Source organism: Aristolochia californica, unplaced genomic scaffold (assembly GCF_029961685.1).
Source record: "Aristolochia californica isolate CCGP_79_NKW_82.1479 unplaced genomic scaffold, dmAriCali1.0.hap1 SCAF_2, whole genome shotgun sequence".
NCBI classification, from domain to species: Eukaryota; Viridiplantae; Streptophyta; class Magnoliopsida; order Piperales; family Aristolochiaceae; genus Aristolochia; species Aristolochia californica.
Window position 1 is genome coordinate 34,364,886 of NW_027181881.1, and position 15,288 is coordinate 34,380,173.

A 15,288-nucleotide genomic window follows, 5' to 3' on the forward strand; every position below is an offset into this window, starting at 1 on the left:
GGGATTCTCTTGCTTTTTATGTTTTTCTCATGTTGGGGCACTAACATTGGAAATTGTTTTCTAGTGCACATGAATTTGTCAACACTAACACCTAGTGCAAAGATGAAGTTCTTGTAGATGACTGACATGATCTTCATGTTGGAGATGAACATGAACTTCAAAAATCCGTTTTGTTGACTAACCCCCACTAAGTTAGGAAACTTGAATTAAATCAGTGCCCTGGCCTGCTAGTGTTCTGCCAATTCGGACTCGCCCGAGTCAAATCGGACTAGCGAGCAACGAACCAGCCTTCCCCGTGGACCAAGAGTGCTACTTCTACACTTTCTAGACCAAGTCAACTCGGAACAACTCAGTCCAGGTCAACCTGGCTCGATATACTTTTTCTCTGGCTGGATTATTATTTTTTAAGAATTGACAGATTATTCATTGGTCAACATATTATTTGGTATGGATATGTGTTTTGGATTATTTCATGGGTGATTTTATAAGGATTATTTTGGGTCGTGTTAAATGGGCACAAGCCAAACCCATTTAAGCTACTGCTATTGTGTCTCTTTTGATGAGACATTATTATTGAAGAAGAGGTAGCCTCATACCATTATTTATTGTCAACCCAGTCAAAAATATCAATTTTTTTGGTTGGGAGTCCATGACGGAGGAACTCATTGTTATATTTATTGTCAACCACGTCAAAATTATCAAATTTATTTGTGGTTGGGAGTTCATGACGAAGGAACTTCATCCCCATAAAAAATATCAAATTTATTTGTAGTTGGGAGTCCATGGCGGAGGAACTTCATCCCCATAAAAAATATCAAATTTGTGTGGTTGGGAGTCCATGACAGAAGACCTCATCCCCGTCAAAAATAACAATTTTTTGTGGTTGGAAGTCCATGACGAAAGAACTTCATCCCCATGAAAAATATTAATTTTTTTGGTTGGAAGTCCATGACGGATGAACTTATTGTTATATTTATGTTACTTTCCCCCATTAATATCATATTTTACTCTACCACTTGAGAGTCGTTGTCCTACGGAGATGGACACTTCAGTGCAATGTCTTTGCAGCTAGGTGTGATTTACTCTCACTGATATTATACCAGCTGGGCCTCATGAACGAGAGCACCAGTGTGAGGGGGAGTGTTGGAAGATGAAGACACATTATACAAAAAAAAAGATTTTATACATCATTTGCAGCACGCTGGGAGTTCATGTTGTTCTCTTAACCCCAGCTTCAGGGGGAGTGTTGGAAGATAGGGCCCAAACCCACACACCCAAAGAAGGCCCACATATCAAAGTATATTAGAAGATGGGCCCAAGCCCATAAGACCAAGGAAGACTCATGGATCCAAGAGAAATAGAAGACGGGCTCAAGGCCCACAAACCTAGGAGAATGCCCATAGGCCCACATACATTGATGGCAGAACGATAACTAAAGAGTAATCTCATAGAGATGGCATTGATGTAATTATTTTAAAGTTCTAGGGTTAAAACCCTAAACCCTAAGTTTAGGGGTATTATTGTAATATTGTAGTTTCATAAATCTATAAATAGAGCTTCAGGGGGAGGGTAAGGCAGAATCAATTCCATAACCCTTCTTCCTCCAGTTTTCTCCCAATGGGTTTCTTTCCTTTTTTCTCCACGAGCTAAATTCTTGAATTCCTGAAAATCAACAAACCTGATTCAATAGATTTTCCTATAGAAACCTCGTGGAGCAGCCTTATATAAAAATTTAAAAAAAACTTAAAAACAATTATATTAAAAACAAAGAACAACTCCCCTCTCTCTATGAGAAATGCAGAGTACATGACCAGAGACCGCTCTACTTCCTCTCCTAATATTTTCCTATTTATGATTCTACTTAACTTCTAGTAATGATGAATGCTCTCGTAATCCAATCCCAACCTAGTAAGATGTAGATGTCCATTAAGAGAGTTCGGGGATGACCGATTATCTTTTATTTGGATTTTGATTGTTCGAATAATTGTTGATGAGTTAGCATGTTGATCCATTTCCAACCCACCGAAGGTATTCGGAAGAGTAGGGGAGAAATAAAAGATGCCTATAAGGAAGTGGGCAAATATCCCATTTTGAAAATGTATTTTCATAGTTGAAAGAGAAACAGCTAAGAGCCCTCATTTTATGTTTTCCTGGCAAGTATTAATTGGCAATAAGTGGTACAACCATGAAATGACTCTTCTTTGGGACGATAAGAAGTCAAATGTGGAAAGCCACCCAGCTAACAAGCTGACACAATGTTTCTATGGCAGGTAATGACTCTAATTGGTAACCTTGAATCATAAATAGATTCCCCCCCCCCCCCCCCCCCCCCCCCCTCCGCGCCCCTCCCTGCTTTGCCTTAAATATGAGGAGGTTTTGCATCTCTTCAACATATCTCGAGGTCCAAGCCAAAGTTGAAGCTTTCTCCATGTCTCCACCATGAGATGTCTCCAAAAATTGGTTCAGCAGTTGAGAAGATGTGTTGAGGCTTATTGTTGTTGCTGGAAGCTCCTATCTAAGGTAAGAGCTTTGGATCCTCTTTCAGCAAATGTGTCTAATGATGTACGTGTATATAGTATTGGTATTTTTAGATAATGGTTGGATTTTAGGAGAATTGATACAATATATCGTATCTAATATCTTGCATTTCTACTTTAATAAATGTTTAAGCTGAAACTGATGGATATATTTTGGTCTTCCACAAGAATACTGTCGACTATTGGTAGAGAAGGTCATTGATTTCACTCATCAATAACTCTCTCTTCATTAGTATGCAAGGTCGATGGTTCATCGCTTAGCAGTCAGCATTCAACCTTTTGAAAGGTCATCTTCATTTGGGATTAGCGAAGGTGAAAGGGCTTCTCCATTGTTGGTGAGACCAGTGGCTGCCTCCCGAGTCTGTGTAAAGTTTTTGTTGAATAAAAACCATTTTGAATCATATGACTCTCGTCTATTTGTTACATAGTACTGAAAGGAGTGGAGAATCGAGTAGGTGTAGCTATACGGACAGGAAGAGCCGGTAGTTTTTGAAAATCAGAACTGTTTTTGGGAAGAGGAGGAATGCTTGACCGTGCTCCTTGGCCCCAATTTCTCCTTTACATAAAAGTTTCCTCTTTTGCCATTACCATTTTGATTGGTTTTTTTGATACCCTCAAACTATCCAGTGTTTGTATAATCACAAGAACTGTTTTTTAAAACAGAAAAACATGTATTGAACAGTTGCTCTGAGCTATTGGAGAGATTGAATTCCTCTAAATTGATCCCTATTTGAAAAAGCACCACGATGATATAACCCTAAGAGGACAACAACTCAAAATGCATAAACGTGTCGAGTAACTGTGAAGAGGCAACTCACACAACTCCAAACAAAATCAACACTCAAAAGTCAAGGGGGTTTCTGTTACAGTCCCTAGCCATGGATCTAGTAACTCGGCGATTTGAATATGAATCCAGCACTGTTTGAGGGTTTCTTATCACGTTTTTGTGAAAAGAACTCTCTTATACTTCTCCTTTCATGTTAGGATTGAAAAGGATTTTCCTTTTCTCAATTATAGATGCAACAAGCAAGTTAAAGGACTGCTTAAGCACTCAGATATGAAACCCCTCTTTTATGATTCAAGACAAGAGGGTTTTACTTGCTGTAATGACTCAAGAACAACCCCTTTCCCTTTACTGAATTCATTCCCCTTGAAAAGGAGTTTCTTTTTCTTAATTATGAATGAACCCAGCTAGTCAAGGAAGCTCTTTGAGGCCCCAACGTGGAACCCCCTTTCTTATGGATCACGTCAAGGTAGGGTTTCCAATTTTATGCAGCACTGGTTCCTTACGTAAAATAGAAACATAAATCTAATCTTAATGTTTGGAATAAGATTAGCAAATACCTCTTGACATCAACACCAATCCAGCAACTAGAATTCGTCCTCCTTCCTGGTTAGCTCACGCCAACCCTTCCCCAAATACCTCTTGACGTCAACACCAATTCAGCAACCAGAATTTTCGTGAAAGAGATGACCTCTCTTGTAGCTCGAAAGAGAAAGGTAATTCCTCTTCCTTTTCCTTCCAAGATCTCCTCAAAGACTCCCCCAATGGATGCAGAAAACCCCCAAGAGAGTTCACACCAAGAACCCTAGAATAGAGAGCCTAGAAGGAACCTAAATTACCCTAGTTTATGCTAATTCCGAACTTGCTTTATTTCTCCGTCCTTACCCTTTAAATAGGGTAATTAACATCAACATAGGTTAGGGTTATTAAACCCAATTCTACCCCTACCTTTAAGTCTTATTACAAATCAATAAAATTCGAAATTAAAAGCAACATAAATAATAAAAGTAAAGTAGATGACTCAGTCTTATTGAGTCCATAACAGTTTCATCCTTCCGATGCTTTCAATTTTTCAAAAATGGGGGCCTAGTTTCCACTAAAAAAATTGATCAAAACAAGGAGAGTTGGGTCGGTTGGAACCTTGAAATAGCTTGTTTGACTTTGATTCATCAAATAGCTAGGAGTTTTTTTTCTATCCAATAACATTGCTATGGAGGAAGCCAATTGAAGACTCCAATATACCGCCACCTGCAATTTCGTATAAGCTGCATTTCCTCAAAAAGTACCACCACAAAATGGTTCTTAAAACCAAAACCCTAAACCCTAATGATCCTATTCCAAAATTACTACACAAATTCAAAAAGCTTTCCATGTATTCACTGATCCATGTGTGACTAATCTTTAAAAATATATACGTAACTATTCATTAATAAGATAATCACTTAAACAATTTAAATTTTTAAAAAAAGTTTATAAATTTATACAATAAGCCCACCTTTCAAGAAACCCACACCCCTTAACAAATTTAGGATATCTATGAGAGAATTCAATTATGGTGTTTATTAGATCCACTCAGTATGTAAACAATGGCAGACGAGCTCAAAAATTATAATATCTTAGAGAGAGATTTTAAATATATAGTTTGGGACATCATATTAATTCATCCAAAATTCAAAGTGTAAATGACTTTACACATTATGTATGCTTGTTTGTAGGATTTTTATGCCCAAAGATGTTTAATGTAATCGTACCCTTGAAATTTGAGACACGTTGGATGTTATACATAATGGAACACTATTTTTTCATCCAAATTATGGATCAATGATAAGCTCATCCTTAAGTAATCTTAGGTATAATTTACTAACTTCATTGTTCTTGTTGAGAATAACCTTTCCATTAAAACTAAATAAAACAAAAAACATATTACTTCATTTATATACTTCATTATACTTATGGAAATAGAAAAAAAAATTGGTCGAGGTTAATCAGTTACACAACCTCAAGCTATACAAAAAGTATTACAAAGAAGTCATGCCCAAGGAAAATCAACAAGAAGAGACGTCCACACCCATGAAAAGCAATGCAAAGGAGACATCCACCTCGCTCATGCAAGCCATACAAAGGGGGACATTCTCATTCATGGATGTATCTCAATCACATCAAGGATCTTCTAGAACAAGTTCTCCTACTATCATTCAGATGAGGGACCGACCACAAACTTCTTTAACTATTCAAGAATCTCCTACAATCACTTCCCCAATGGCATGATGCGATGAAAGAAGAATACAATGTTATTCAATGAAATAACACCTGGGAACTCATTCCTAAACAATCTGATATGCGTGTTGTTGGATCTCGATGGAATTTTTGAACCAAATACAACAAGGATGGAATTGTCTAAAAATACAAAGCTCATCTTGTAGCTCAAAGACATAGGCGACTTCCAAGAATTGACTATGATCAAACATTTAGTCTTGTGGTTTGTCCTCAAATGATTCGAGTAGTTCTTACCCAAGCCCTCTATTATAGCTGGCCATTACTTCAATTTGATGTAAACAATGTTTTCCTTCTCAAATCTCTTGCAAGGAAGTATATATGCATCAACCTCTTGGTTTTCAAAGTTCATCATTTCCAGATCATGTATGCAGGCCCAAAAAAAGCTATTTGTGGTCTTAAACAAGCACTTCGAGTTTGGTATGCTCTATTTAGTGATTATTTACTTTATTTTGGTTTTCAATCTAGTAAATTAGATCCATTATTTTTTAGTTATCATTCTTATTCTAACAATTTATATCTCCTTCTTTGTGTTCAAATAAAACATCACTCGTTAGAACTTACAAAAAATCCTTGTATGATACTTTTTTAGTCAAAAGTCTAAGTTCTCTAGATGTCTTCCTAGGCATTCAAGTTCATTGACCATCTAAAAAGTTAAGATTATTTTTATTTAATTGAAAATCATATTACCATTGTAAATAAATGTACATAATTTCTTTTTTAATTTTGATTAATTGAATACTTTAATTATATAATATTAATGTGAATTGAATTCTTCATTATTTTTGTGATTTAAAATAATTTTATGAAATTAAGAAATTATTTTATAACCAAGATAGTCAATACCAGATTTATCTGAATTAATTAAAAGAATTTCTAATATATAATGACTTATAATAGGACGTATGCCTCTTTCTTAGTTATTTTTATCATCAATCTAGTTTTTCAATAAATTCCATCCGCACTTGCCATAAAGTTAACTAACGCAAAATCTAAATTCTATTGTACTTTCTATAGACCATACTAACATAAAATAGTATATATCACCCAAGGATTCCCCTCCCCCCATGACTGTAATAGGAAGAATGCTCCTATTAGTAGGCTCATCAAGCCGTCATCTTCATGATGCAGGCCCCCTTGATTTTATTGTCTAACATTCTTCCTCTTATTTTATTCAAAGCTGAAGAGGATCCTATTAATAGGAACTAGAGAGCAATTATTTCCATGGGAAAGAGAAGAGTTGGTTATATACAACTAGTTTAGTTTGCTTCCATGACCTTTCTTCTTTCTCAATTTGGGTCTCAGGAAGGGCCCTTCAAATTCAACGTGAAAGATGCATTATTTTCCCTAAAAGATTTGTTTTCCATCAAATTACGCTAACATCATGTTCAAGGGTGCAAGATGATGTTGAATCACCTTGACCCCATAAAACAAAATTTTGATGGTGAAAACTTGATTACTTGAGTCAGTTAGAATTTTATCACAAACACTTAACAAACTCGTGTGTGTGTGTGTGTGTGTGTGTATGTGTGAGTGTAAAGAGGATCCTATTAAGAGGTACTAGAAATCAGTTGTTTCCATGGGAACGAGAACTTTGCTTCCATGACCTCTCTTCTTTCTCAATTTGGGCCTTAGGAATGTTCCTTCAAATTTGACTTGAAAGATGTACTATTTTCCATAAAAGACTCATTTTCCATCAAATTACGCTAATATCATGCTCAAGGGTGCAAGATGATGTTGAATCACCTTGACCCTTAAAAACAAAATTTTGATGACGAAAACTTGATAACTTGAGTCAATTAGACTTTTATCGCAAACGCTTAACAAACTTGTGTGTGTGTGTAGTTTTCTTGGACAACAATTCACTTCACTTGTATGATCTATCTTCTTTCTCAGTTTGGTCTTTAGGAGGTTTCCTTTGTGTGTGCGTTAAAAAATATCAATTTTTTGTGGTTGGAAGTCCATGACAGAGGAACTTATTGTTATATTTATGTTACTTCCCCCATTAATATCATATTTTACTCTACCACTTGAGAGTTGTTGTCCTGTGGAGGGACATGGTAGTGGAGGTGGATAGTTCAGAGCAATGTCTTCGTGGCTAGGAGTGATTTACTCTCAATGATATTATACCAGCTGGGCCTCATAAATGAGAGCACCAGCGTGAGGGGGAGTGTTGGAAGATGAAGGCATATTATACAAGAAAGATTTTATACATCATTTGCAGCAAGCTGAGAGTTCATGCCGTTCTCTCACCCCCAGCTTGAGGGGGAGTGTTGGAAGACAGGGCCCAAGCCCACACGATCAAGGAAGGCACACATATCAAAGTGTATTAGAATATGGGCCCAAGCCCATAAGACCAAGGAAGACCCATGCATCCAAGAGAAATAGAAGACGGGCTCAAAGCCCATAGATCAAGGAGAAGGCCCATAGGCCCACATACATTGATGGCAGGATGATAAATAAAGGGTCATCTCATAGAGATGGTATTGATGTAATTATGTTAAAGTTCCAAGGTTAAAACCCTAAACCCTAAACCCTATGTTCAGGGGTATTATAGTAATATAGTAGTTTCATAAATCTATAAATAGAGCTTCAGGGGAGGGTAAGGAACAATCAAATTTCATAACCCTTCTTCCTCCAGTTTTCTCCTAATGGGTTTCTTGCCCTTTTTCTCCATGCGCTAAATTCATGGAGTCCTGGAAATCAACAAGATCCCTTTTCCAATATTCCAAGCAACAGAAGAGAGAAAGATAAAAAGGAGAAAAGGGGAAGAAGGCTCTCGGGAAAAGAGAAGAAGAGAAGAGGAACAAGGTGTGCACGAAGCAAAGAGAGAGATTTACTCAAGAGAAAATTGTAGAAATTGATTAATTCCGAATTACAACACCTCTATTTATAGTAGTGGAAGTGATAGAGTCCTTATACAATTAACCTTTAAATCTCCTAATTACATTCCAACTCTAACTCTCTAACATAAGTCTACCTTGAAAGGATAACACAATCTAATAGAGTTCTAATATAAGTTGAACTCTAAATCTTTTTCAAAAACGTGAAAATAAGGGAGGAAGTGAGGTTGGGGTCTTATCCTTGTGGGTCCCACGTGATCTTCCAGCTCATATTGATAAGATTCCAGCTCGTGGTATCTTTGTGGGTCCCATTTGATCTTCAAGTCTTCTAACTCATTTCAGCTTGCGTTTCTTATCTTCTTAACTCATGCTAGCTTGGATGAGGACTCTTCTTGGCATCCCACGTCTTCATGGTGGGTCCCACATTGTAACACTCCCCGTCAAGCTGGGGGTGAGAAAATATCGTAGATGCCCAACTTTCTACAGATGGTAGACATAATCTTATGACTGACCGGCTTGGTGAGAATATCTGCAAATTGACTTTGTGATGATATATGCTTTAGAGATAAAAGACCCACTTGGAACTTTTCTCGTATAAAATGGCAGTCCACTTCAATATGCTTTTTTCTTTCATGGAAGACTGTTATGGACTCAGTAGCACACCGAGTCACTCAGAGGAGGAGACAATGACTCACTGAGTCATCTAATTTAATTTTCATTCTTTATGTTGCTTTTAGTTAAATTTTTATTGATTATGTAATAAGTTTGGACGTAGGGGTATAGTTGGGATTGATAGCCCTAAACTATCATGACTTGAAATACCCTATTTAAGGGTTAAAGAAAGAGAAATAAAGCAAGTATGAAATTAGAGTAATTTAGAGTAGAGAGTTCCCTTGTTGAGTTCCTATCTTTGGGTCCTTGACGTGCATTGTTCTTGGAGTTACATTGGTGGAGATTTGGTGTGATCGAGAGAGAAGAGACGAGAGTTACTCTCTTTCCCGAGCAAGAATAGGAACCCTACCTCTTTCTGGGAAATCAAAAAGAGGGAAAGGGTTACGGGGAGTCTTGCTGCAAGAAGGAGACCTTCAGGTTGTTGGACTGGTGTTTATGTCAAAGAGGTAATCCTACACTCCTTTTCGAGTAGAGAAAGGTTATAATTTTATTCTTTCACGTGCATGATCAGTATTGGTATATTAGGGAAACCCTGTATCTTGATGTGAATCCTAAAAGGGAGGTTTTATGTGTGGGCTATTTAACAGTCCCTTGATCCCTTGGTTATACCTATAATTGAGAAAAGGAAACTCCTTTTCAAGTATAACGAAGAAGAGAGAGAAAAAGAGAGTTCTTTTCATGGTTACGTGATCTAGAACCCTCAGACAGTGCTGGATTCATTGGTACCTCACCGAATTACTAGATCCATGGCTAGGAACCATAACAAAGACTCAATTCGATGTAATGTGTATAGTTGCTTGATTATCATAATATAGATCCATCAAAACATCTTTGTAGAATCCCAATTCAGTGAGAAGAGATCTTATCCATAGGAGTTCAGTAACAGCGTGTGCCATGGCTCTGTATTTTACTTCAGCATTGGACAGTGCTACTACATTTTGCTTCTTGCTTCTCCATGTAACCAAATTCCTTGCAACCATCGTACAAAATCCCGAAGTAGATTTCTTGTCATCCGGGGATCCAGCCCAATCTGCATCTGAGAATCCTTCGATGTTGAAGTGACAATGATTTTTATAGAGAAGCCCTCTTCCTGAAGCTCCTTTCAGATATCGTAATATCCTTTCAAGTGCTTGCCAATGACTAAGTTGTGGTTTGTGCATGTATTGATTCACCACACTTACTGCATATGATATATCTGGCCTTGTTACACATACGTAAATAAGTCTTCCCACTAGTCTCTAATACTTTCTGATACCTACATCTTCTCCTGTATTGTATTTGAGTCCATAGGAGTGTCTGCTAGTTTGCATCCCAGCATTCCTATCTCCTCCAGTAGATCTAGGGCATACTATGTTACGGTCCCAGATCTGACACAAGGATTATTTGGGAGGATCTGGGGTCTGCCACGGGTTACAGGTATTCCAAGCATTACTATAGGGATAGTAGGAAGACATGGGGAAGACAAAAACGAAAGATCAAACCTAAGGGAAGCTTGATAACCCTAGAGCGCGTTGAGGAGAACTCTAAGCCTCTCTACGCTAGATTTGACCTAATTCTTAATACTTCAATGCTTGTCTTTTCTCATTACTCTTACCCCTTAAATAGGGTTCACCCTGTTAGGGTTTAAGATAAAATATTACAAAAATACATCTATAAATAAAATATTCCAAAAATACCCCTATAAAAAAATATTCCAAAAATATCCTTGTGGCCTAAAACTGAAATAAATAAGTAAATTAAAGAAAAATAATTAAAATAATAATGTTATTGTTTGCATAACATTACACCCCTTGGAAGAATGAGCTTGTCCTCAAGCTCGAAAGTAGGGTCTATATGCCGACGTCTCCACCTAGTCCCCATTAGCATCCGTGATAGCTATGTCTGCCCTCCGGATGCCCAAAACTAGACAATTCCCTCTAGAAAAAAAAATTAAAATAGTCAAATATTGGAATGCGTGTCGAATCTCGCTACATCGCCCCAAGCAGCATCTCTGCCTGCCCTCATTCCCGGATGGCATTGCCTACCCTCTACCCGCATTACACCCACAATCAACCCAATGAAGACTTTAGGTGTCACAACATCCACCGTTGAAATTGCAGCCCGGGTCACAAAAGCACCAAAAAGAGCTAAAGACACCAGGGCGGCTGAACCAATCGCAGAGCCCTTTCCAATAGCAGCAGTAGTGTTTCCAGCAGTAACAAGGGTGTCGGGTCTCTCACGTATTCTGTTGCTCATGCTCGCCATCTCAGCATTACCTCTGGCATTGTCACTTATGGGTCCATATGCATCAATTGCCAACCCAGTGGCGATGGTGCTCAGCATCCCAATTGCAGCCACTACAAAACCATACATAACAGCAAGACTAAAACGGACAAAAATGCTGACTGCAATTGCAAAAATGGGAATAATGACATACTTATATCCCCAAGCCAGCCCAAAGATCACATTTGTGGCAGCTCCTTTCCTGCAGGAATCAGCAACATCTTGCACAGGGTTGTAAGCATTACTGGTGTAGTATTCAGTTACAAGCCCATTGACAAGTCCAGCCCACAGACCAACAGCAACACAGAGGAACAACTCCCAGTTCTTCACAACCTTCTGGGCTCCAAAATTATAGATTGTAAGGGACCATGGCAAGCCAATCCAGCTAACAATAGCAATACCAACAGACATGAGAGCAGCGGAAATGATGAGCTAATTTTTCAAACAAGGTTCAATACCGTTTTCAGATAAGAAGACTGTTGGGTTATTGAAATGCTCCTTTACGTACTTGACTGTTTTATACATTCCCCATGGGAAGATGTAGAGCCACACTGTATTTTCTCTAGGACCAATTGGCACTCCATCGCGTTCATAAGCAAAACCAGCATTGCAATCTCTTACTGCCTGATATGTCGATCCAGAATCATAAATAGAAGTTGAAGTATACTGATTGATACCGACAAAATCCAGCAAGCCCTTAATTAATCTGATTTCTCCTTTTGTGAATCGTGGGACCCTCTCTCCTACAATTAGTTCCCTCCACTCAACCGATGATATTTTCTCCACCAATATGCTACTTGGAGCCCGCATAATCTTGCACGAAGTAATTATACCCAACTCAGAAAGCACTTCAATCAGCTTCTCATCAGCTGTAGCCTCTGAGACCAATTCCAGAAAACCCAACAAAATGTCTATTAAAACACACCTCTGTGATAATTAAGCCCTTTCTCAAACAGAAAAGGAACAACGTCGTTGATCCCACTATCAATGGCATTCAGCTCCCTCCAACTCACGCCAGAAATTCCAACAGAATTTCTAGCCAACAACTGACTCATGGACAACAATGGAAAATGAGAGGTAAAAGAGGATTCCAATTTCTGTGTTCTCACTTGTAGTGCATAATGACAACCTTTTGTGCAAAAAAACTAATAACATAATTATACAACCAACCAAGCATCTGTACTACACCCAAAAATTTTGTATCTCTATTTCGAACCACGATGGCTCCCTTCCCATATGCTTCACTCCCACTGAAATGAAACTTATCCACTAACAGTGCCCGAGCAGCAAATAAAGCCGGAATGCCTCTTTCAAGTGCAAATTGAACTTGAGCTTCATGTTCATCCTTGGGAGCAAAGGACATAGTAATAACATCTCTATCAAAGAGATAACCTCCAAAGCTGGCAACCCCACAGCCAACGTCCCATACAACACGACTTCGTTTCCCCCATGCAATGTCAGGAAGTGTCTCTTGAACGAAATCAACATAATCCAGAGCACCATGCTTAAACAGTGTTCCACCACCAGGGAACGTAAGGTACTCGCTAGTAACTTTCACCCAATGCTGGTGTCCTTTTACCACAGCAAGCTTGGTATGCAGAACATTGTGGTTCCAAATCTTGATCCTACTGTCAGGCCAAGAGATGGGCCGCTTGTATCCTTCAGGAAGAGGGATAGGACAAGTAGATCCTTCCTCAGGGTAGTGTCTCTCCCTATGCTCATAAAGCTTGGTACTCCACAAATTAAGGATGGCTTCCTCATTGTCCAAACAAGGGATGTAATCAGTTCCTATAGTAACATTGCAGAGCTTCCAACTGTAACCAAATGAGGCTTGTTCATCCCTGGATTTTGAATCTTTTTGAATCTCTTTTTCATTATTTGACTCTATAGCTTGAGTTCAAAAAGACCCATTCTGGGTACTAGTTTCATTTAGAATCTCAGACTGTGCTGCATCAGGAAACACCTCTTTTTGACCTTCATCCTTTGTCAAATTCTCTGGGTTGCCTCCACCAGAATTGTTCGCTATTTCAGTTCCTTGAGCCTGGGTAACTTCAATTTGACAACTCACAAAGGCACAGGTATTGTGCTCATCAACAGAAAAACAAAATCCCCCCAAAAAACATTTCTGAGACATGTTGAGGTTCACAGCAACAGAAAAATAAAACAACCTCCATTCAATTTTTATTTTCCTTCCCGGAATCCCCAAAAAAAGTTTCTCTTGGATTGCAGAGACATCACACAGCTGCACGAATTTGTTCATCTTACCGCAAAATTGAATGCAAAAATTAAGTTGTTGAAACTTACCCCACCCAATTTGGAAATTGGGTTCCCTCTGTTCTGTCGAGAGGTGGATTGCGAGTGCGAAGGGGGGGCCGGAAGTCACACCCCATCTGATTTGTTTCCGATGGCCCCGACGGAGCCTCCTCCATGTCCGGTGGCCAAAGGCAGCCCTTTGTGGCTTCGCCGCTTGGGGAGTTTCTGAAACAGAGGAGGGATGGTCGAACTGATTCGTCGAGACAGAGTCAGACCAGAATGCGTCTGTCTACTATTTTGGAAAACCTTTTGTTGGCCGTGATAATGGATTGTGTGAGGTCGAACCCAAAGCAGCCAATTATGGCCGCATACCCCTCCGATTTCGGATTTCCTTGGGAGATTTTTGAGGCCCCCATAGTAGGATTTGGGATCACCCCAGTATCGTCCACTACCGATAATGTTTTGGCAGAAAACCCTGCCGAATGCCCCAAATCTTGGTCCCCGTTATGCGGCTTTGAATCTCCTTGCACGGAAATTTTGAAAGTTTCTGAGGCATGGCCTTTTTGCTCGTCTAAAACTGCGTCTGCCTCTTCTGTAGGGACTTCGGCTGGGATTTTGACTGGTAAAATAGCGTCTTGCAAGTCATCAATTTTCCCATCCGAGACAGCTTCTCGATCGACTGTCTCAGTGTGTATTTCGTACTTGGAGATTTGAGGTCGCATGACCTTCTTCTTTTCTGCAACATCGATATCCCTCTTCAGCACAGAAATTTCAATAGAAGTTCTACGCATTCCCTCCTGTAATGATTCTTTCACTTCTTCCAATCCTTTGCATATTTTTTCCATTGAATCGCAAACCTTTTCCATTGAATCACGTACCTTGTCCAGAACAATCCACTCTTCAGGGGACAATGAATAGCCCATTGTGTTTCTGTTCTGATACCAGTTGTTACGATCGCAGATCTGACACAAGGATTCTTTGGGAGGATCTGGGGTCTGCCACGGGTTACGAGTATTCCAAGCATTACCGTAGGGATAGTAGGAAGACATGGGGAAGACAAAAATGAAAGATCGAGTCTAAGGGAAGCTTGATAACCCTAGAGCTCATTGAGGAGAACTCTAAGCCTCTCTACGCTAGATTTAAACTAATTCTTAATACTTCAATGCTTGTCTTTTCTCATTACTCTTACCCCTTAAATAGGGTTCACCCTGTTAGGGTTTAAGATAAAATATTACAAAAATACCCCTATAAAAAAAATATTCCAAAAATACCCCTGTGGCCTAAAACTGAAATAAATAAAGTAAATTAAAGAAAAATAATTAAAATAATAATGTTATTGTGTGCATAACATACTTCCTTTGGGATAGCACAATCCTATGTCTAGATTGTAATACTTCAATACCCAAAAAATATTTGAGTAGTCCAAGATCTTTTGTTTTGAATTCAGCACATATTTTTTCTTTTGTTTCCTGGATGGCCTTAGAATCACTACCCGTTAAAATGATATCATCAACATATATTGACATAATTACCTTTCCTCTAGGTGTGTTTTTAATAAAAGTTGAGTGATCTCCAAACCCGTATGAGGGCTTGACTAAATTTCTCAAACCATGCACGAAATACAAAGATTTTTTTAGTCAACATACTGACTCCCCCTCATCCA

General features: G+C 38.7%; 1 pseudogene; it reads right to left on the reverse strand.

Annotated features, from left to right (window-relative positions):
• Positions 1-10,768: 10,768 nt before the first annotated feature.
• LOC137956446 (pyrophosphate-energized vacuolar membrane proton pump 1-like) lies at positions 10,769-14,318 on the reverse strand (annotated as a pseudogene).
• Positions 14,319-15,288: the final 970 nt, after the last annotated feature.